This window comes from Pteropus medius, unplaced genomic scaffold (assembly GCF_902729225.1).
Source record: "Pteropus medius unplaced genomic scaffold, Ma_sr-lr_union100, whole genome shotgun sequence".
Lineage (NCBI taxonomy): Eukaryota > Metazoa > Chordata > Mammalia > Chiroptera > Pteropodidae > Pteropus > Pteropus medius.
In genome coordinates, this window is record NW_024355523.1 from 1,566,817 (window position 1) to 1,588,850 (window position 22,034).

Consider the following 22,034-nt stretch of genomic DNA (forward strand, 5'->3'; position numbering starts at 1 on the left):
ATGAATAGGCTATATATCTTATAACAATTTCTACATGGCAAGGTTAACACAAACCAAAAGCTACCAAGTATACCACAAAATAAGAAAAATATTCTCTAATTTCAGTGACCAATAAGTAGAGAGTCCTGAAGGAGATCCATGCACGAGTATGCATCTATTACATGATTAAAGAAGGCATTTAAGATTCATATGAGGGGAGGATTTAAAAATGAATTAGAGATAATTGACTATACATTTGAAAAAATTTTAAAAACAGATGCTTAGCTCACATCATGTAAAAAGAAATATTCCTGAAGAAGTTAGGAGTTAATATTAAAAATATATATATAAACTATAGTACATTATAGAAAAATATTTTTATAATTTTTGTAGTATGGGCTTTTCTAAGCCTAAGCATGACATAAATTTCAAAAGCAATAAGGAAAAGACTGAGTAATTTGTGTTCATAAAATTGTAAAAATGCTCATAAAAAAGTTTTAAAACAATCTCGACTGGTCAAAAATATTAACAAATGACATAATCGACAAATACTTTTCATAAAATAAAGAGTTCTTACAGGTAAATATTAAATTATTATAATAGAGAAACAGATGAAAATATCCATGTAATAACATATAATGAGCAACTAACATGTCAGGCAGTGCATCTGGTGTATTACATATATCGTGTGCGCGCGTGCGTGTGTGTGTGTGTGTTAACATGCATTGAGTATTTACTATGTGCCAGGCTCTATGCTTAGTGCTTGTTATTTATATCACTTAATCCTCACAGTAATCCTTTGATGTAGGTACTCACTATCTTTTTTTTTCATAGATTAAGAAAATGCCTCTCAGTAAAGTACTTTGCTCAAGGGTTCACACTAGTTAAATAGCAGAGTAATCTGACCCCAAAGCCCAAGTTTCTAAGTACTACATTATTTGAAATTGTAAAGCCTTGTATCATTATTTATAATAAAGGCTATGTTGGAAACAGGTGTCAACTAAATTATTGTACACCCATAATTTGAAAGAATATGTAATGGTTAGACAAAATGAAGTCGTTCTATATGTATTATCATAAAGAACAATTTCAGAAGATATTATTGTGAGAAACTGTGTTACAGAGCACAATGATCCATTTGTTTTAAAGACTCTACATGTAGATAAGTTCATAGCAAACTCAAAAGCATGGGAAAGGTATTGAGAATATACATGTCAATTGTGAATATAATTTTTCCTGGGGTCTGAAGTGGGACAAAAGGGAAAAGAGATCAGGAAGGATTTTCCAATAGTTTTTCCATGAGTTTGGTAACATTTGACTCTTTTACAAAGAAAAGTACTATTATATTGCCATTTTAAAAAATGTAAAACCACATTCTCCATGGGAGTTCTGAACAAATTGTTTTGACTGTGGATTCCTAGGAATTGTATAAATGCATAATGTTTGGTATAAGTAATATGCATTGCTAAAGGAACAAATTCAGATGGATATTTCATAATACACTGAAGTAGAACCTACTGTAACAGTGTTAGTTTAGTTTAGTATATGCATAATACTTAGAATAGTTTGATTAATGATTAATTGATGGAATTTTTTGGACATTTTTTAATGACTGAGTAACCTAATGACAAATAATTCTCTGTATTCAAAATATTATATATTAATTATCCTCTAAAACATATGTATATATGATTTATGCACCAGCATCTTAATATGTTTAATAATGTTTCATCAAAATATATTTTAGACTCGGCATATGTTTAACTTTGATAGCTCTAAAATGGGCTAAAATGTGTCACATAGAGCAAGCCCTAATTTCTTCTCTGCCCATTCATATTACACTCTCTTAATTGTCCCTTAAAGAAGAAGTCTCCCTGAGGTTTTTCTCTGCAAACTCACTCTCTGACCCTCAGGTCAGAAAATGGGGCTAATATTTCATTCCCCGTAATTCTTTTGTGCACCAGGTTTATGGCTTCCACCTTGAGATGCCATTACCAGTGAAACTGAGTTATTATATACCAAATTGAAATGAACCAGGAAATGTGTTTCTCACAATATTTCACAATTCCTAATGCAGGTACAGGCCCTGATAGAATACCCAAAATTGCCATCAAAGTTCAAATTGAATATGAACCAAGGAATGGTTCAATTCACATTAGAAAGATATATCACTGTCCTGAATTTGGCAAGGGGTTAATTTAAAGCTGAGAACTTAATCAGAATTGCCATTTTTATATCCATAAATAATGCAGATCTGAATTTATCTGTGATTAGTCTTTGCTGTCCTTCAGTTTTACAGTATGGGCTGACTTTTCTTGTTCAATTGAAACATATGTGAAAAGGCAGACAGATGTGTTCTCAGTACTTCCTGACTATTCTTGTTTTCTGTTTTAACATTTATTGAAGTGTGGTAGCACATAAACAAAGACGTGTATATACTTATCTAGTATACAGCTTATGTAGTATACAGCTCAACGATTTTCACAAATGAGCACTCAAATGACCAACACTCAGATGAAGAGATAGACCATTAACAGAATCCCAGTTTGGTGTCATCCCTGTCCGTGCAGGTATTTCAGGGAGCTGCCACCAAAGGACTCAGTTTCCATACGAACCTGGGTGCTTCTTAGGAAGAAGCCTGAAAGCCGTAGGCAGAACCTACTGCTGCCCCCTGCCAGTGGCCACAAATATGGTAGCAGCTGCTGCAGATAAATAATGTTTTTTCCTTCTCAGTCTATCAGATTCTACCTGTGTGCCTCCCACTGCAGAATTAAAATAGAAAGCTGTTGGATTGGCATTTGGTAAATGCCGTTGCTAAGCTTTATACCCTGGCGCTCGAACAGTCAGGTGTGTTATAATAAACAAACTCCTTCCAAGAGTCTTCTAAAACTTAAAGGAGCCACCTTTCATAGTAGAAACATGATTTCATGTTGTATTGAAGAAAAATTTGGGATGCTTGATATTAACTGCAGAGTGTTAAGACTCGAGTTCTCCTTTGAATTTTAGATTTTTAAAAACCTAAAACCTATTATTATGCTTTTTTTTTATTATGGATATTCAGATTCACAAATGTTGAGAGAAAAGTATGATAAAACTCATTCTTTGTCTCGCCTCTCAGTTTCAATCTTCTTTTATCTCTTCTCCCCCACCTCTATTATCCCCTTCCTTATGGATTATTGACACAAATTCAATATATTATATACTTGTATCCATGACTATTTATTATACATATTTAAAGATAACACTTTTTAAACATAGCCACAATGTTATGCATCATGCCTAAAATTTGTATTAAATAATTTTTAATAACACCAAATTTTAGGCAACATTCAAATGTCACACTTTCATAATTTTTAAAGGATTTTTTTTAAAACCAGGGTTCTGATAGAGTCTACATAATGCAGTTGGTTAATAAGCTGCTTAAATTTCTTCTAATCTATAGATTTTCTTTTTCTCTCTCTTGTTCTTGCTCTTGCTCTTTGTCTCTAGCAATTTAGTTATTGAAGAGTCAGGTGACTTTCCACAATAGGATTTTGTCTGATTGCATCCTTGGGGTGTTACTCAACATGCTTCTCTGCCCTTGTTACTATTAGACTTAGAGACTTAGCTAGCTTTTAGAATGTGGTATTGTGCGCTTCCACATACAGTCTAGATTTTGCTCCTTTCGCGGTTTTAGATATTATCGATAATAATTTCCTGTGCCTTTCTTTCTCTTAGATTTACAAAATTATGATATGCTGACTTCATTATTTTTCATTTTTAATCTTGAGTTCTTCCTTAAAGAGAAATTTCAGCATTCATATTTAATTACCCTTAGGTATAGTTCACATCAGAAAAGATGGGCAGATATTACTCTTTCTCTTTATGTGTCAGTTTCAAACGGTTCCCTTAGAACCTAAAATGTTGCCAATGTGTGCTCAATCCTAGCCCTGCCACTTAAAAGTTGTGCAACAATGTGAAAATCACTTTTCCTCTCTGTGGATATATAAATCTGGTAGAAACTTTGGACACTTACATATAATGTACACAAAATGCCTAGCAGAACTTTCTGCATGTGGTAAGAACCCAGTCCATTGTCATCATTACTTTTTGTTTAAATCTCACAGATCCAATCTTCACACATAAATAATCCTCTTAGGTACTTTGTTAGAAGCCATATGGCCTGAGGAAGTAGGAGAGAAAAGAGAATCCTATTTTTAAAGGCAAATACAGTTTTGAAAGTATAGTCTTATTGAGTCAGTGTTTACCTTCCTGCCAAGTGGAAGAAAATATGCTGCAGCCAATCTATACTTATGGAATTCACATATAGAAAAGAAGAGCATTAGTGAACCAGCACCTAGACAGAAATGATAAAGTTTTTTCTTACTGTTGTTTGTCTGCTTTAGAGCTATGGGAAAACACATGAAAATTTATGGGAGCCAAACATTGTGCACACTGGTCTAAGAGATACACACACACACACACGCGCGCGCGCACGCGCGCACACACACATACACACACACACACACACACTTCCAGAGTTTCTGAAGAAGATAGAAAAAGGTTTTTTTCTTTGTTATTGTTTTATCACCATGGAGAATTTGTCCTGGTACACAATTGGTTCCATGGTACATGGAAAAAATATCCATACTTCGAGTCCCTCTGCCATGTTTTATTTGTTCTCTCCTTGGTGAATGGATCTCAAATGCTAGTTTTTCTATAGGATTCTATGGTATTAGAGAGGAGTAATTAGGATTTTGAGATATCAAAACAACTTTGAGTCTTTTGATAAAGTCTAACTTTGGCCTGAAAAAAAAAATCATTTTCTTTCAATTGGAATTTCATATGAGCTTGCAGGAAAAAGAATCAGAGTGTTTATACAGATGGCTAACTCATCAGGTGAGAGAACCTGATCAATTCAAAGTCAATATCCCGTATCTCTTATGAGCTCATTATTTTCATGTCCAGAGAGTACATAGTTAACCAAGGTCCGACATTTTATCAATACTTATTTTGATTCACTCATAAGGGGTGAATTCTTGGATTTCTAATAAACAACTGAAAGAAGAATTTAAAGTATACCCATAAAATAGATGTGTGGGTTGGTAGTTTCAATGCCAAATTAAAACCAAATTTAATGTTATTATAACTGTTATTATCATTGTTTGTTTATCAATCCATTGATCTATTAGTTTATATTTGGGTTGCTATTTTTCTTCTTTACTGACAGGTGAATCCCTTCAACTCAGTGAAACAATGGATAATTCCATAAGTCATGGAATCAATATGAGTCAATCTTTGGCTATCCAGAATCTGATCACCCTTTCCATGTTTGAATATTTTATATTCTTGGAGTATCAGTAGAGGAAAAGCCAGTTTTCTATGAGATAAGCATAAGAGTTTCACCCTCCCTTGCAGCTAGATTGACAACATGTAACCTCACTCTACCAATCAGTTTATTCCACCTTGGATTTAATTGGGAATTAGTAAATTTAGGGCACAAGCCAAGGAACATCAATTGCAGCAATAGTAGCAATATCACCAAAGCTCCAGAGATAGGAGCAGCAATAGTAGAAATAGCACAGTGAATACATAGTATACCATGTTTGGCGCTAACAGTGGCAGAAGTGGAAGCTGTCATATGTGGTGTTCAGCAGCTGCAACAGTAGTAAGACTATTCTCACAGAGCTGATTTTTGATGTGACATTAGATCTGTGCTAGCTGCTGCATGGCTTCTCCTTTTCCCTAGTCATTTTTTTCCAACTTGATTTTCTAGCCTTTTTAAATTTTTTCGTGTACTACCCATTATCTTCTACTTAAATACTCCACTTAAATCAGCCAGTTTGTTTCCTCTACATGAAACGAAGAACTTTAACTGGTATGGGGATTGATCATAGACCCTAAGGGAATGAAAATAATCTGAGATTAACTTATAAACAGAGCAGAAATGAAGAACTTAACTAGTATTTGGAGAAAGAATTATGTCCATATTTAACATGCAATGGAAAAACAAATGTATCCCTGGCTACCTGAACGCAAATCATTTGAATAGATGTTATAATAACTTTCAAGTAAATATAACCAATATTCACTATCTAAATTGAAAACTTAGTATTACAAACCTACATGTAGGTGTCAGTGAAAACATTTAAGTTACATGAGCATCTATGTGAAAGGATGCAGAATACAATGTAGTTTTAGCTCAGTGATTTTTTCAATAGATTTTTTACTTTTTCTTGCATTAAAAAATAAATTGTGTATTTTTGCTTTCATTTTCCCCTCATAAGTAAGTTTAAAGGGCGTTCTGAGGAAGTAGAAATGTCTTGAAGAAAGTAGATGAGCTTAAGAGGCACTAAAAAGACACATCAGAAGAAAATGTAGAAGTAGTAAAGTGTATTGAGAGAGGTGACTACATAAAAAACATAATCATGACCATATTTCTTTGCATGAGACAATAAAGAACAATTATGAAAGTATTGTTGGTTCTGGTAAATTTCAAAATGTTATTTATATAGGGCATAATAATTTTAGGAAAAAATCAGAAAATTAGCCTATTCAGTGCATTGATAATCAAAATGAGCATGAGATGCCACTGAGCAACATGTTGAAACAGCAGGAAGTGATGACTATATTTGAAAATCTAAATAAAGCTATAATGGAAGCATAAGATGATTTAGTGGAAGAATTGAGAAACCATGACTTCAAGATAGATCATGAGTCAAGGAGCTTCTGCTGATAATCAGGCCGAAGGATTCTTCTGTGAATTGCAAAACTCTATTGTTACTGACTTCAATCCTCTTGGGAAACAACATAAAGCAAAAAATCATGTATCGTAATAAGTAGCCTGAATTTAGAGAGATAGCCAGGAAGCTGCTGATAAATTGTTATCCACACATAGCAAATAACTATGAGAAAGACACTGCATTTGATATTCATTTTGGGGCTAAGAAAAAAAGAAAAGGGAACTCAGGGATACTATATGGCATATTGTTAAAAGAATCTTTACATTATGCAGAGAAGTTAATTGATATTGAAAGTGAACTGGATCATAACATGAGCACTTGAAAAAATTCAAACATAGGTTTGAGTAGCTGTATAATCTACGGCAGATATAATGTAAGGTGATGATCACTTTTTAGAAATGTCTTCATTTAAGGTGAAGGCAGAAATCTACAGACTTAGGAATAGGCATGTAGAGCACGTTTTAATGAAAGGTTTTAGTTACTCCACTTTACTAGGTAAATTTACTAGATAAATGCCAAATAAAAACAAAATCCTCTGTTTTATTCCTTCTCTTATGTCTTTCAGTTTCATTCTTACTACTATTTTTTATAGGGCATGATTACGGTGATAATTCCATAGTTAAAAAAAAATATATATATAGCAAAGCATGTTGAAGTCAGATGAAGAGGAGTAGAATGCATTTCCCCAGAGATCCTAGTGTTCAGGCTGGATGTAGTAACTGATGAAACTTTAAGTTGCCCTTCTTTTGGGAAAATGAGAATGAGGGGTGGTGTATTATATTAAGCTGGAGTTGTTACATTTTCATGAGGGGTGGTGTATTATATTAAGCTGGAGTTGTTACATTTTGTTTTTGAAGTGTAACTATGTTTTGTATACTGAACAGCCAAAAATAACAAATGCTTGTTGGACAAATAGGTTTACAGTAGTGGATATTTATCATATCTTTTAATGACAAGTATCTAGTTCCCTTAATGGATGGGCAATTCCTTATCTGGCGAGTATTAGTGGAGACGGAACCTATCTCCCATCATGGAAGCTGACAATGCCAGATGTTAGTTTTTTCAAGGCATGGCATGAAATATTATTTCTGTCAATCTAACTCACCAACTCTGAAATTGGAATTGGGAGACAAGGACAAAGAACCCATTATATGAATGTGCAGTGTTAGTAGCCGGGGCAAACCCTTGGGTCTGGAGGCATCAAAGAGCAGTGTTCAGTTCTCTACATCACCAGTGAAGGCACTGTATCCCACACAGCATTATGTTCTGTGGAAATTACAGCAATCTCCTCGTTGGACTAGTTTTACTGATTTTGACTGTGGCCCTGTCTGATGCCCACCCTCCCTTGTTTCTGCCCAATTTTTAGGTAAACTTCTCTAGCATTCCTGAAGTTTCTGTGAGTTATGTAATACCCTTCTGAGAAATTCACTTTGCTGTCTAAATATTCCTAAATCAATCTCTGTAGCTAGCAACTAAGAACAATGAGTTCTGAGTGGCATACAATCTATGACTAGACAATAAATGTACATTAATAAGAAACTGTTTAAAATAGAAGCCTGATCTGTAATCACATGTGCTAATCTTGAAGTTAACATTTTTTACTGTGGCCCAGGACAACTCACCAAGCAAACAAGTGATGGTCCCATCCTTAATACATGCATACTTAGCTGATATTTTGAAGTGAGTTTAAAAAAAGGACTAGTTATAGTTGAACCTACAGGGATGATGAGTCCATAGAGACCAGCGATGGTTAAAAGCTGTGTACAAGTAAAGAGAGGAATCTATTATAAGACCCTCGTGAGAACTGGCACTAGGAAAGAGGACAATCTGAAAGGAGCTATAAATATAAAGTGACAATGCCACAACCACGACTATAGAATCAAACCAAGTAGTGGAAAGAGATCAGGAAAAAATATTCTGACCTCCATACCCCAAGCCTCCAGTCTTCTATTGGTTCCTCCCATGGTCAGAGAAACCAAATGAAAGCTAGTAAACAAGGAATCTATCTCTCTTTCCCATCAAGGAATATAAAAGCAGAGCATGGACCTGTGGTTAACTAGAGTAGACCTTGAATAATCAATTTACTTTTTGAAATTAATTATGAAAAGTCTGTTACATTCTTATTTCATTAAGTTACCACATTTTAATTTTTTCCAAGCAAATACATACTAATCAGAAAAATGTCAGTATTGTCCAGGGACAAGTTAATCCAAAAACAATCAAACAAACAAAACCGCATTTCTAAAACATATAAAGAATTTTGAAAGGTTTATAACTAGAACATACAATTACTGTTTAAAATTATATTGGTCCAAAAATGAGCAATTATAGAATGATAGCATGAAGAGAATCCCAAACCCTCTCCTTAATGAAATAACAATAACTGATGAAAATTATAAAGAAAATAACCATTTAAAATATCTAGAATTTCTCCTAAGGGCACAGAGCAAGTTGAAAAAAAGAATTGAAGACAATCTACTAAATTTTGGTAAGAACAAGAATAAACTCTGGAATTTAGGGAGTATAACCCACTCTCTGCCCACTTGCATCTTAGCATGATGGAAGCGCTGCTACAGGTGGATAATAGGAAAGAAAAGAAAATAGGACATTCTCTGCCACTCAGCTTCCTATAAGGAGCTATGGGTTTTTCCTTCAGGAGGAACAGAACCCCAGTATTTCTCATCACCCTCAGTTTTATGACAGAGAAGCTCTATTTTAGGCAAGCAACTGAGAGGTCTTTTCTATCCATTGACCCACTCACAGAGTGTGAGCACTATACCTGGTGCACAGACCAAGAACACTGGGCCCTGATTACTCTTCCCTCAGCTTGCTCATAGAGAAAAGGTTTTGTGCTTAGAGAAGCAAGTCTAGAAGACCAGAGCTACTTCTCCTGACTAGTGCCTCACTCATAGAGCATGAAGACAAGTGTACTGGCTTTCCAGGTCCAGAATATTAGTACACAATTTCATCCCAACATGGAGTAAAGCCTTAAGAAGAACTAGCTCTATAGTTCCCCACAAGGAGATTGACTTTATTTGTGATGAAGTACAGATAATGTTAAGCTGATGGGCACTTCAAAAATAATGGAAATCATAGCTGTATACAATTAAGACTATTAGCTTCATGAGAGCAACAAGATAAATGATATACCAGCTAAAGTTTAGCAGACAAACTAGAGAAAGAGGCAGCTAAGAAGAGCCCTCTTGAAGTCAAATCAAGTCTTAAGCTCTAACCTCAAAGACTACCTGGAAAATAAGCCTTCATTTAATTCTAGAAGACTGCCTAATGCATCAGAACATCATTAATTTCAATCTTCTTAAATGCTGACTTTTGTAATTACAATTATACAGAACTAGAAATCAATACCAGGAGAAAAGCTAAAAAATCCATAATTATGTGGAAATTGAAGAACATATTCCTGAGCAACCAATGGGTCAAAAAAGAAATCAAAAGAGAAATCAAAAAATGTATTGAAACAAATGAAAATGAAAACACAACATATCAAAACCTATGGGTTGCTACATAAGCAGTTCTAAAAGAGAAATTTACAGTAATAATCACCTACATTAAGAAAAAAGAAATACCTCAATCAACCTAACTTTATACCTGAGGTAGCTAGAAAAGGAAGACCAAACTAAACAGATGGAAAGAAATAACAAAAATCAGAGAAATAAAAGAAATAGAGGATATAACACTATAGAAAAGATTAACAAAATTGAAGAGCTAGGAGGTTTTTTTAAAGATAAACAAAATTGACAAAACTTTAACTAGACTAAGTAAAAGAGAAGACCAAAATAAAACTTGAAAAGTGGAGACATTATAACTGTAACCACAAAAATAAAAATGATTATAAGAGACTACTATAAACAATTAAATGCCAACAAACTGGCAACCCTAGGAAAAAATAAATATGTATATCTCCAAAGGAAATATATATATATATGAAATAAAAATAGAATCTCAAAGACATATCCATAGTCTCATGTTCATTGCAGCATTATTCATGATATTCAAGATATGGAAACAACCTATATGTCTGTCAGTGGATGAATGGATAATAAAGATATGTACATATATATATAATATTACATTATGCGTGTGTGTGTGTGCGTGTGTGTGTGTGTGTGAGTGTGTGTAAATATATAAGAAGATTCTGTCATTTGAGAGAACATAGATGAAACTTGAAGGCATTATGCTAAGTGAAATAAGTCAGACAAAGACGCATACTCTATAATATCACTTATATGTGGAATTTAAGAAAGCCAAACTGAGCAACAGAGAATGGTGATTACCAGGGACTGGGGTTTGGTCAAATGGGAAGATATTGGTTAAAAAGCACAAACTTCTAAGATGAACACGTTTTGGGGATCTAATGTACAGCATGGTGATTATAGTTACTAATATCGTATTATGTACCAGAAAGTTGCTGAAAGAGTTAATCTTAAATGTTCTCACTACAAAAAAAAATGTTAATTATGTGACTTGATGGAGGTGTTAGCTAACAATATGGTGGCAGTTATTTTGCAGTACATAAGTGGATTAAATTAACACATTTTGTGTCTTAAACTTACACTTTGCTGTATGTCAGTTACATCAAAATAAAGTTGGGGGGAAAAGATCAGTTAGCAGTATTTTAGAAGGATGAAAGAAACAAACAGCCAGAGACAGTTCAGCAAAAGCCACTGTCATCCCTGAAAAGGAAGGGGAAGGGTGTCTAAATGTGTGCCCAAGGCTACAACTTTTGAAGAACAACATCAGAGGCTGCACACTGTGGAGTTAATACATTTCACTAAAATAGTCCAACCAAGTCACTAAGCAAATAAACAAGAAAACAAGCAAACTGCAAACCACAATAACCCCTGCTGGCTGGATATAGTGGTGGTGAAGGGTTGACACTATCGAGTTACTATAAAAACATCACACACACACACACACACACACACACACACACACACACACACACAATAGATCAGTTGGATATCTCAGACAGTCTCTGTTCTTTTTAATGACATTTATAGAAAATAGTAATCCATTAGCAAGAAACAGAATATAAGTTTAAACTTTGCTTACCAGTGATTTAACTCCAGTTCTCCTCTTTTTAAATAGCACTCAACAATATAGTAACTTAGAAGCCACATTAGTTAATACAAGGGCCATTAACAACATATATTAAAATTATTGTTTTTATTCACTTTGGATTGGAAAGTGTCAATAAAGTTATGTAATGTTATAACTAGAAATAATTTTAATGTTTTTGTTATTCAAATACACATTGACAAAAAATTCAAAAAGTAAATTATTTATATAATGTCAAGTACCAGAGGCTAACACTTTTAAAAAATGTAGTTTTAATTCCAATTTACTTCTACATCTAGTGTCTCTTAACCAAAATTGGCACTTGGCCCACAGTAGTGCTCAGTAAATATGTGTTGAATATTGAAAAACACTTAAAATGTATGAGGCGATACAGCTTATTTTTTAAAATTCTTAGGTAAATCTCTTTATGTAAAAATCAATGATAACACTATAATGTCTTTTCATTATAAATCATTTGAATTTCTTACAATGTGGTACACTTTGTAGTACATGTTGTTTATACTCTGGATGTTGAGCTTAAACACAAAACAAAACAAATCCATTTATATTCTACTTCACTCATGTGTTTGAGAATCATCTACCAGAGACTTTTCTAATGTAACTAAACACAATGGTATAGTATAGACAGCCATTCCTTAGGACTTACACAATCTGTCAGGAGCATTGCCTTAGCTTAGTCAGGTGCAGGGGCTTCTGTTGTCATGTAGAAAGCCTAGGCTGATGTCTGTATGTTTACAGAAAATAAGGGTGCTCATTAAGTATGTAGCCAGCAGGTAGCTCTAGAAGAAGAAGAGACTAGATCCAGCCCTAGGTTCTGAGTCCATTCTAAAAATCCAATAATCAATAAAATGAACTTGGCAATCCTTTCAATCCCTAGTTCTGAGCCTTCAGAATGTAGGTAATATTTCTCAAACACATTCTATTAGCCTTCAAGCACAGCTCATTCTGCAGACCAAGAAATGTCTTACCAACATGTGAGCTAAAGCAAAACCTATAATATGATAGCTAAAACTTATCTAATGTTTCTTAAATTCTGAACATTGCTCTAAGCATTTTTTCACACATTAACTCAATTAATTGTCATAACAACAGTGTGAAGTAGGTACTATTATTATTACTCAAGTTGTAAAAAAGAGACAAAAAAGAATTTAGGGAATTTGAATAACTTTTTGCATTTAAATCCAGGTCATCTGGGCTTTAGTGCCTTGCTCTAAAGCACAATGTTCTGCTTTCCCTGCCTTACCTTTCCACCAATTTTGCATGCAAAGTAATGATAAAAGTGCTCTGCATGCTAATATACATTGAGACAGATTGAAATTCGACAAGTACCTTCCCTCGGGACCTTGACCTGGCACACTAGAAATGAATTGTGGGAAGGTATGTGTTTAGCCAGTTCTTTCTGAGTTATAGTAATTGCAGAAAGAAAAGACAATATTGCTTTTTTTTTTTCCTATAAGATGAGAAAACAAGGGGGAAATCCATATCTCATATATCATTTTGGCAAGTTTTTTTTATAGCATTTTTTCTATTGACTCAAAAATTAAGAACATTTGAAAATGAAGGAGTTATTTGTCAGGCGATTCCAGTAGCACAGCTTTTCCTTTATTTTTATTCTTCTCTTAGTTTTCCCCGAAGTCTAATGTTTTTAAATTATGTTTACTCTCCCAAATTCTCTGTTCATAACCTAAATGAAGATTTTCTAGCACTTTATAGTGTTATTTGTATAAGATATTTTCAATATTTTTCAAAATGATATTTTGAGTTATATATTTTGAAATAATCCTGAGCTCAATGAAAAAGTCTTAAGAGCTCACATTTGTAGACAGGGCTTGTGTGTGTGTGTGTGTGTGTGTGTGTGTGTGTGTGTGTGTGTGTGAGAGAAAGAGAGAGAGAGATGCATAAACATTTAGTGTACAAGTCTAATCCTGTGAATAGTTGTGATCAATTTGGGGGGGAAAAGTGAAAAAGAGTCAAAAAGACGACAAATGGGAAACGTTGGAAGAACTTGTTATTAATAGTGTTTATTTTTCTATTCCATGAATGAATTATATAGATCAGGAAGGAGTCATTGTGACTAGATTATGATTACTTCTTTAAAGATCTACATCTTACTCATTTTAGTGTCCACAAGATCTAACACAGCATGTGTCATCTGAGCATATACTCAAAACAATGCTTCCAAGGTTTTTTGAACTGGGTATGTCTATTAGAAGATCATTGGCTAGAAGTTTAAGAGCTTATCTAAGATTTCCTTTATTCTGGTTTCATGTGACATTTGGAATCTGTAGTTCTCAATCTTGGGTTCATAGACTGGGGTCCATGTCCAGAGGCTTTTCAGTCTTAGGTAAAGCCTGGATATCTCTTTTTAAAAAAAAAACCCAGGCGATTCCACATGCAGCAGGCTTGAAAACCATTGACACTGTCCAAATTCAGGACTTCTCAAATTGTAAAATATGTGCAAGTCATCTGAGGATCCCGTTAAAATACAAATTTGGTCTCAGGATGTCTGGATCAGGTCCTGAAAATTTTCATTTATAGCAAGCATCCAAGTGATGATGATGCTGAGAGTGGCCAATCATTCTGCTTTGCATAAGACATGGAACTTTAGAGATCAAACTAAGAATGTCTTGCATAAACTGCGATAGATGGCAAATCTAGCTGTGCATCCATGGAGTATGTTTTATATAAGAGGCTCTGGAGCAGAGGTTCTTAAACTTTAGTGTACTTCAGTTTCACCAGGAAGGTTTGTGAAAACTCAGATTGCTAGTACCTACCCCTGGAACTTCTCCTTTGTAGGTCTGGGGGCAGGTACCGAGATTTTACATTTATTAAAGGTACCTAGATGATACTGATGCTGCCAGTCTGAGGGCTACTCTTTTTGAATCTCCAGTGTAAATCAGCTGTTGTTAAATTTGCCTGCAAATTGAAATTAGCTGGAGACCTTTAAAACTACTGAGGGTCAGACCCTGTCTCTAGAGATTGCTTTGGGGTCCAGCCTGGGATTTAAAAAAGCACCACAAGTGATTTTAATATTTTGTCTGGGCTGATATTCATGGTGAATACATATATTATAATTATCTGCAGTTCAAATATAAATTAGTTTTTTGTGTTTGACTTTCATGTTTATTCATGTTACTCTGTTCTATCATCACAGAATATCACGAACAACTGAACAAAGATATTAAAAGTTTGATCCACATTGAGCTTTTTTTTTTTTAATGTTCGGATTACCATAGGCCTTAAGAAGAAAGAATTTGAATAAGAGTCATAATTTTTCCACTTTAGAGTAGGCTATGCCTCTGTCTCTATCTCTAGATACTTTTAGTCACCACGAATTTTTGAAGGCAAGTACAGGGAGGACTGCCTTCTTTATTTGGCCTTCTTGGAAAAATCCTCTTCTTTATTTGGCTCATTCTTTCCTGCTTCTCCCTCCCATACCCCCTTTTCTCTTGTACCTTTTTCTCCCTTTCTCCCTGTCTCCCTCTCCCTCTTCCTCTCTCTCCCCTTATGACAACTACCACCATCTCTACATCAAAATAGCAGATTTCTAATACCCATTTTCCCAGTCTGTTTTCTTGTTCACTGACAGAAATTGTATTAACATCCTCTGTTTCTTGTGATATTTACTGTCATATTTATAAGTATAACATACTGTTATTTAAGAAGTTACAGTTTTTGACATTATGTGTTGACTTTTTATATGGAAGATAAGAATTTAACTTTTTACATAATGCTCCTCACAAAGAAATCATTACTTTCTCTATCATCTTCTCAACATATTTATGTCAACCATTTCTGATTAAACCAATACTTAATGTATGTTCTTAGGAGGATATAAATATTATTTACAGTTGAACCACAAATCATATCTAATCACATTTCTTTTCTTGTAAAATTTTGTTTCTCCTGGTGTTATAATTGCCTCTTTTTGTTTGTTTGCTTGCTTGCTTATTTTTTTTAATGCCTAAAACCAACCACCTTATCCCTAATCTCTCCTATGTAAATGTAAATGTCCGATCACCATATTTGTACAGAGCTGGTATTTCACAAGTTTCACTTTTCTTGTTTTGTCCATTTGTTTTTCATGAGTACATCTTTTAATAATCTCTTGTTCTTTATTCCAGTTTCAGCTGGAGTCCTGTCAGCCTTGTTTTGTTGAAGTACATACTTGAGTAACTTTCTGAGAAAGGGTGTATGAGAGGTAAATTTCTTTTGGATATTGCTTGTGAGTTAGGTTTACTGGTTTAGAGGATCTAGGATATTTTAGGTTGAAAATAATTTTTGATTTTTTAGAAAAGGAAATTTTTTAATTTTACTAAATTATATCTACTAGCATTGCATTTGAGAAATGTATTGCCATTCTGTGTCTTAAGTTTTTATAAGATCTTTTTCTGTTTGTTTTTAAGCTTTTAAAATATACTTTTAAACTGGTGTTTTGAATTTTTTTCATGAGGTACTTTAGTGTTGCATAAAATAGGCCAGGCATTCATAAGAAGCTTTCTATCTGGAAATGTAAGCCCTTCAATTCTGGGACTTTTTCTTATCTTTACTGCTTTTTAAAATTTCTTTTCCTGAAGTGTTGAACCCCATATAATAAGTCTCCTTCTTATGTGTTTACTATGTTTTTTTCAATAACTTTTTACTTTCTTGGAAATTTACTCAACTTTATTTTCTATACCTTTTGATAAAATTCCTATTTCAATTATCATTTACAAAAGATTATTTTTCAAATTCTTTGAATAGTTCAGTTTATAAGATCCTCTTCTTGCTTCATAAATACAATTTTTTTCTTATTTCTTTTAAGAAATTAATTACAGTTCCTTGGCATTTTCTCTTAAACTGCTATATTTCATAGTTTTTATCTTTCTATTATTTTAAATTTTGCCTTTTTCACATTTGAGGCCTTAATCCCCCCAAATATCTGGTTGTTCTCTTATTTAAAGGTGAGGCAACAAAAAGTTTATTGGAAGCTTTTGTGTGTGGTGAAGAAGATTGATAAAAATGTTGACAGTTGGGATTCAGTGTATGGTAATTAGATGGGACCTGGGTATTTTGTCAGAACACCTCCAAATGTCAGGATTGGTAGGTCTTATATTTTAGGCCAATCTGTGTTTTCCAGAGAGGAATTATATAGTTTCTTGGTCTAGGGAGTACTCTTAGCTGATGGCTTTATGTGAATTATCCAGAGTAAAGGATTATAAGTTTTGCAGTGCATTGTGCAAGTATTTTTAATTAATTTCTCTGTTCTCAGTTAGGTATATTATGACTATTCTCAGTTGTGGCTGGTAGCTGAGTCCAGAGCTCCTTTAATTCAACTTCTCCAAAGATTAAACTTCCAGCTTTCTGCTGGATTTGAGGAAAGTCTGAAGATTGAAAAATTTATACAACAAACAAACAAGTAAAGAAAAAAATACTTTTTAATCAGTCCTCATTTATCTTGCCTAATATGTTTCTTTCCTGAGTTCTGCAGCTTCTCTTTTCTAGGACTCTGAAGCACGAATCAGTTAGTTTCTTGGCTTCTACTCAGGCGGGCTGAAGTTTCACTTTCCTTTGTCAACTTGAGTGTCATGTCCTATTTACTCCACCTTCCAAAACTGTTTAGATATCTTTTTTTTTGTTTTATTTCGCATTTTATTTATTCCGTTGATTTTGTTATTTTAAAGTCTTTATTATCATGTTCTTTTTTATCTTTATTTTCTTTATTATCATGTGGCTTTTGGAAAGGAATTAAAGTACAGTCTATCTCAATCTGCTTCATTTAATGGGATAAACTGAACCCTTCTAATTTTCCCTTACACAAAATGGTTGTAAGACAAGACTTATCATCTTTTCCTGCTTGGACAGAAAGGTCATTATTGCCTTATTACTCATCCTCCCTTAATAAGAAAGGTGGAACAAGATTGAGGCTTATAGGAAATAAGGCTATTTAGGCTTACCTAACCTGAGCAAAAGTGTTTGTTCTCATACATACATTTCTAGCTTAGCAGGGTTTCACAATAAAGTTTGAAACCAGATTTTCAACTAGTAATCCAGTCTTTGTCCCTCAATGTCCTCTGGGTATTTAATTTCCCTGGAATATTAAGAAATAGATAAAGTAATGCATAAAATAGTTGTTGACAGCATTGGGCATTCCTGAGTTCTCTGTCAAAATACTATGTCTTCTCTCTATATGATATATATATATTTATATATATATATATATATATATATATATATATATATATCATATATATGCATGTATTATATATACACAAATGTCATTTTAAAACTATAACTTTCAAGAAGGGCATCTTGCCAAGTATTAATAGTACATAACTGGATTGTAAGAATTTGGATATGTTCTTTATTTATATTTTCAAGTTGTCTGCCAAAGAATATGCATTTCGTGTTAGATGCGGAAATTCTAATAAAGAAATTATAACCCAGGATCTCCAACTTTAGTGAAAGTAACTACTGATAATTTCCTGAAAACTTAAAGAAAGTCAGGAGAAGATGATAATGAGAGAAGCTTGAAAGTTCCCGCTATTCTTTAAGATCAATTACTAAATTTCGGTCTGGTACCTTGGGATACATGGTTCTAATCACCTTTCTGATAAGCTTGGAGTTACCTTGAACTTCTCTTATCTTCCTGAAAACTTGAGTAGGTCTTAGAGACAGAAAAAATAGTAGTGATGTTAATTCCTACTATGAATGGCCTCATTGCTCTGATCTTATGCACTAGACTTTCACTAGCCTTAGTGTTTTAACACAGAATAAACATCTGAGGCTCTCGTGTAGATTTCCCCAATGTGTCTTATCAATCTGGGCAAGAAAATGAAGACTAGTAGGATTTGCCATGTATATCGTTCAGTACACTTGTTCCATCAAATTGTATTTTAATATTCCACTCAGCCCATAAATAAGTTTAACAGTTTTCTGTAGCATAGTAATTTGCAGAATGCATATGCGAGGTCATTGAACCATTGTGTTCCTCATCAAAGTAAAAGGAATTATATTAATCTTTTCACTGTCTCTCTTCACATTCAGAAGAATGACTGATTGTTCAACTTATGCTTGAGTACCACGTGGTCCCAAACAGATGGAGACCATTCAGGCAGAAGCTCAGTTAGACAAAGATGTACTCCACGATTTTGGGTATGTGAAGAGAAACAATTGGATGGGCTTCCTTTTCTTACACTTTTGGTTTCTGAACTGGAGGGGAAAAAATCCTGTATTTATTGCTGTCTCTTCTATCTATCTGGATTCTATTGCATTTGCAATTAATCCAACCCTCCAAATGAATCAGTTAATGCTGGAACTTATAAAATATATGTAAACACTTTATTATTTTATTTCAGAAATGGAAATGTGGTAATATTATTGCAACCTTAGGTCTTTTCCTCTTAATTTACTTTCTTTAACCCTGGTCCATTCATTTATTTCAGAAAATATTTATAACATACTCATTATAGTAGGCACTTATCTAAGGCTCTGAAGATAATGTGATAAATAAAATGTAGAAGCCCAGAGCCTCATGTGACTTACATTCTAGTGAGTAGATAAATAAAAATAACAATAATCAAAATAAGTAAGGAAAAATAATATGTCATGATGGTTCCTGTAGAGTATAATAACACAGGTTAAGAGGAAAGGGTCTACCCATAAAGCAGCAAGCTTATCATTTTACATAACAAAATCATGGAAGACATCTTCAATGAGGTACCACTTGTAAATGAGTAAGTAAAACCTGTATATAATTGAAAAAAGAGAATGTAAAGGTTTTGAAATAGGAAACGCAGGTTTACATTACGTGCTGGAGAAACAGCAAAGAGCTAATAACAAAGTAAGGTGAGAAAACAGGAAAGTAGGGATAAAGCAGAAAGGAAGCCAGGTATCAGATCATGTAGAGATGTTTAGGCATTTGTAAGGACTGAAATTCTATTCTAAGTGAAACAGGAAATCATTAGAATATTTTGTGCAGAAAGTACATGACAATTTAGATTTCAAAGAGGTCACTCTAGCTGCTTGTTTGAGTTTTGTAGAAACATGGCAGTTGGGGGGAAGAATACAGTAATAATCAAGATAAGATATAATAGTGGCTTAACCCAAGATATGGCACAAAATTTTGATGAGCAGTTACAATCTGCATATATTTTGGAAAAAAAAAAGCTACTAACAGGATTTGGTGATATATTGATTGGGGGGTAGAAGGATCAAAAAAGTTTAAAAGGATATTCCTTAAAATTATAATAGAAACTGACATTTCTGGAATGATGGAGTAAAGACTTCTGAAATTTCTCTTCCTTAGAAGCAATAAGAGTACTAGAAAAAATTGTCAGAATAAAATATTTTAGAACACTGGAAATTAACTGAAGGATTGCAGCAATCCAAGGAGCATTTTTTTTTAAAATGGCCGAATCTGTAAGCTTTGTGATGTTTTAATTTCCCGTTTCCATTTCCTCTTTCCAACTTTATGGTAGATATGAAAAATAAGAGCCTTCTAGTATGGTGATAATCGGCAGGCTGATATAGAAAACAGGGTTGGAGTGCCTTCAAAGCCATATTCTCAGCACATTGTCATGAATGGACCTGTATGTTTGTTTGTTTTTGTTTCTGGAATACTGCAATTGTATACCAATATATATTTGACTTGATTTATGGCTTGCCCACTGCAAAAAATGTCTTTTCTCTGGGACATTTGTGTAAAACTACTAGACACAATTGACTGACTTTGCAGCTGGCTGAGCTATGGATAACAGCAGATACAAAGAATAGGCTAGCAAAAATACTTAAAAGAAAAAGCTAGGAAATGAGATGTCTATAGGACCTTTGAATAGTTCTGACAATTTCCTGGAATAAAGAAGGTCATGCACAAATGTAAGAATGGCCTGTGTTTATGCTTGGGAAACCATGAAAAAGTCCTAAGCTCTCACCTTTGCTTGACTTTGAGGCTCTGCACAAGTGGAAAATGAAGTTAAGGAAGAGTTGTTAACTGCCTGGCTGATGTTGAATAAATGTCCCAACATGCACACAGAGTTCTGCAACAAAGACCATTTAAGAAATTCATTCATAAGCTGATCACAGCACAAAGATTTTAGTTGCCACATACTACAAAGAATATAGATTTTGCGGAATCAATACAAACAAATCTCTAAAACAAAGCAAAGTAAAAAACCTCAGCCTGGGTGAGGGAGAAGACCAGTTTACAGAGTTGTCACATTATGTTAAAAAACTGTCCAATTTTTATAAAATTTCATATAAATTTTCAGCAAAAAATTAGTAGTAAGAACTCCATCCCCCCTTCCAAAAAGAAATAAAATAAGACCTATACAAAAGGAAAAAAAGCAGTCAATAGAAACTGCCTCTGAAAAAGTCCAGACATTGGATTTATTAGACAAAGACTTAAATAAACTATTATAAATACATTTAAAGAAATAAAATAAATTATATTTAAAGAAACAAGGAGTATAAAATATTTCACCAATAGAGAATAATGGTAAGGTGATAGAGATTATGAAGAAGAACCAAATTGAAATTCTGGAATAGAAAAGTACAATAACAAAAAATTCAGTAGAGATTTGAAGTTGGAGAAGAAAAAGAATTAGCAAACTTGAAAATAGGTCAATTGAGATAATTTAGTCTAAGGAACATAAAGGAAAATGAATAAAGAAAAATAAACCAAACTTCGAGGAAACGATGAAAATAATCAATATACTCATAATAGGAATCTTAAAAGTAGACGAAGAAAGAGAAAAAAATATTTGAATAAACCATGGTCAAAAAACTTCCCAAATTTAATGAAAAAACATTAAACTACAAATTCATGATGCTCAGAAATCTTCAAGTATCATAAACTCAAAGATATCCAGACATAGACACAGTTTAAACTAACTTTTGAAAGGTAAAAACAAAGAGAATTTTAAAAGCAGAAAGAGAAAAGATGCTCAACATATAAGAGTTTTTAAATAAAATTTAAAGCTAACTTCTCATCAGATACCATGGAAGCCCACGGCAGTAGGATAATATATTTAAAATTTTAAAAGCAAATGACTGTTTTTTTTCCCTTCACTTTTTTTTTTTAATATATATATATTTTTTATTATGGTGACATTGGTTAATGAAATCGAGTAAGTTTCAAGTGTATAATTCAACAATAAGGCATATATATATTGCATGGTGTATTCACATCCCATACTTAGATTTCTTTCTGTCACCACATATTTGACCCCTTCTACCCTATCTACCTCCCCCTTCTCC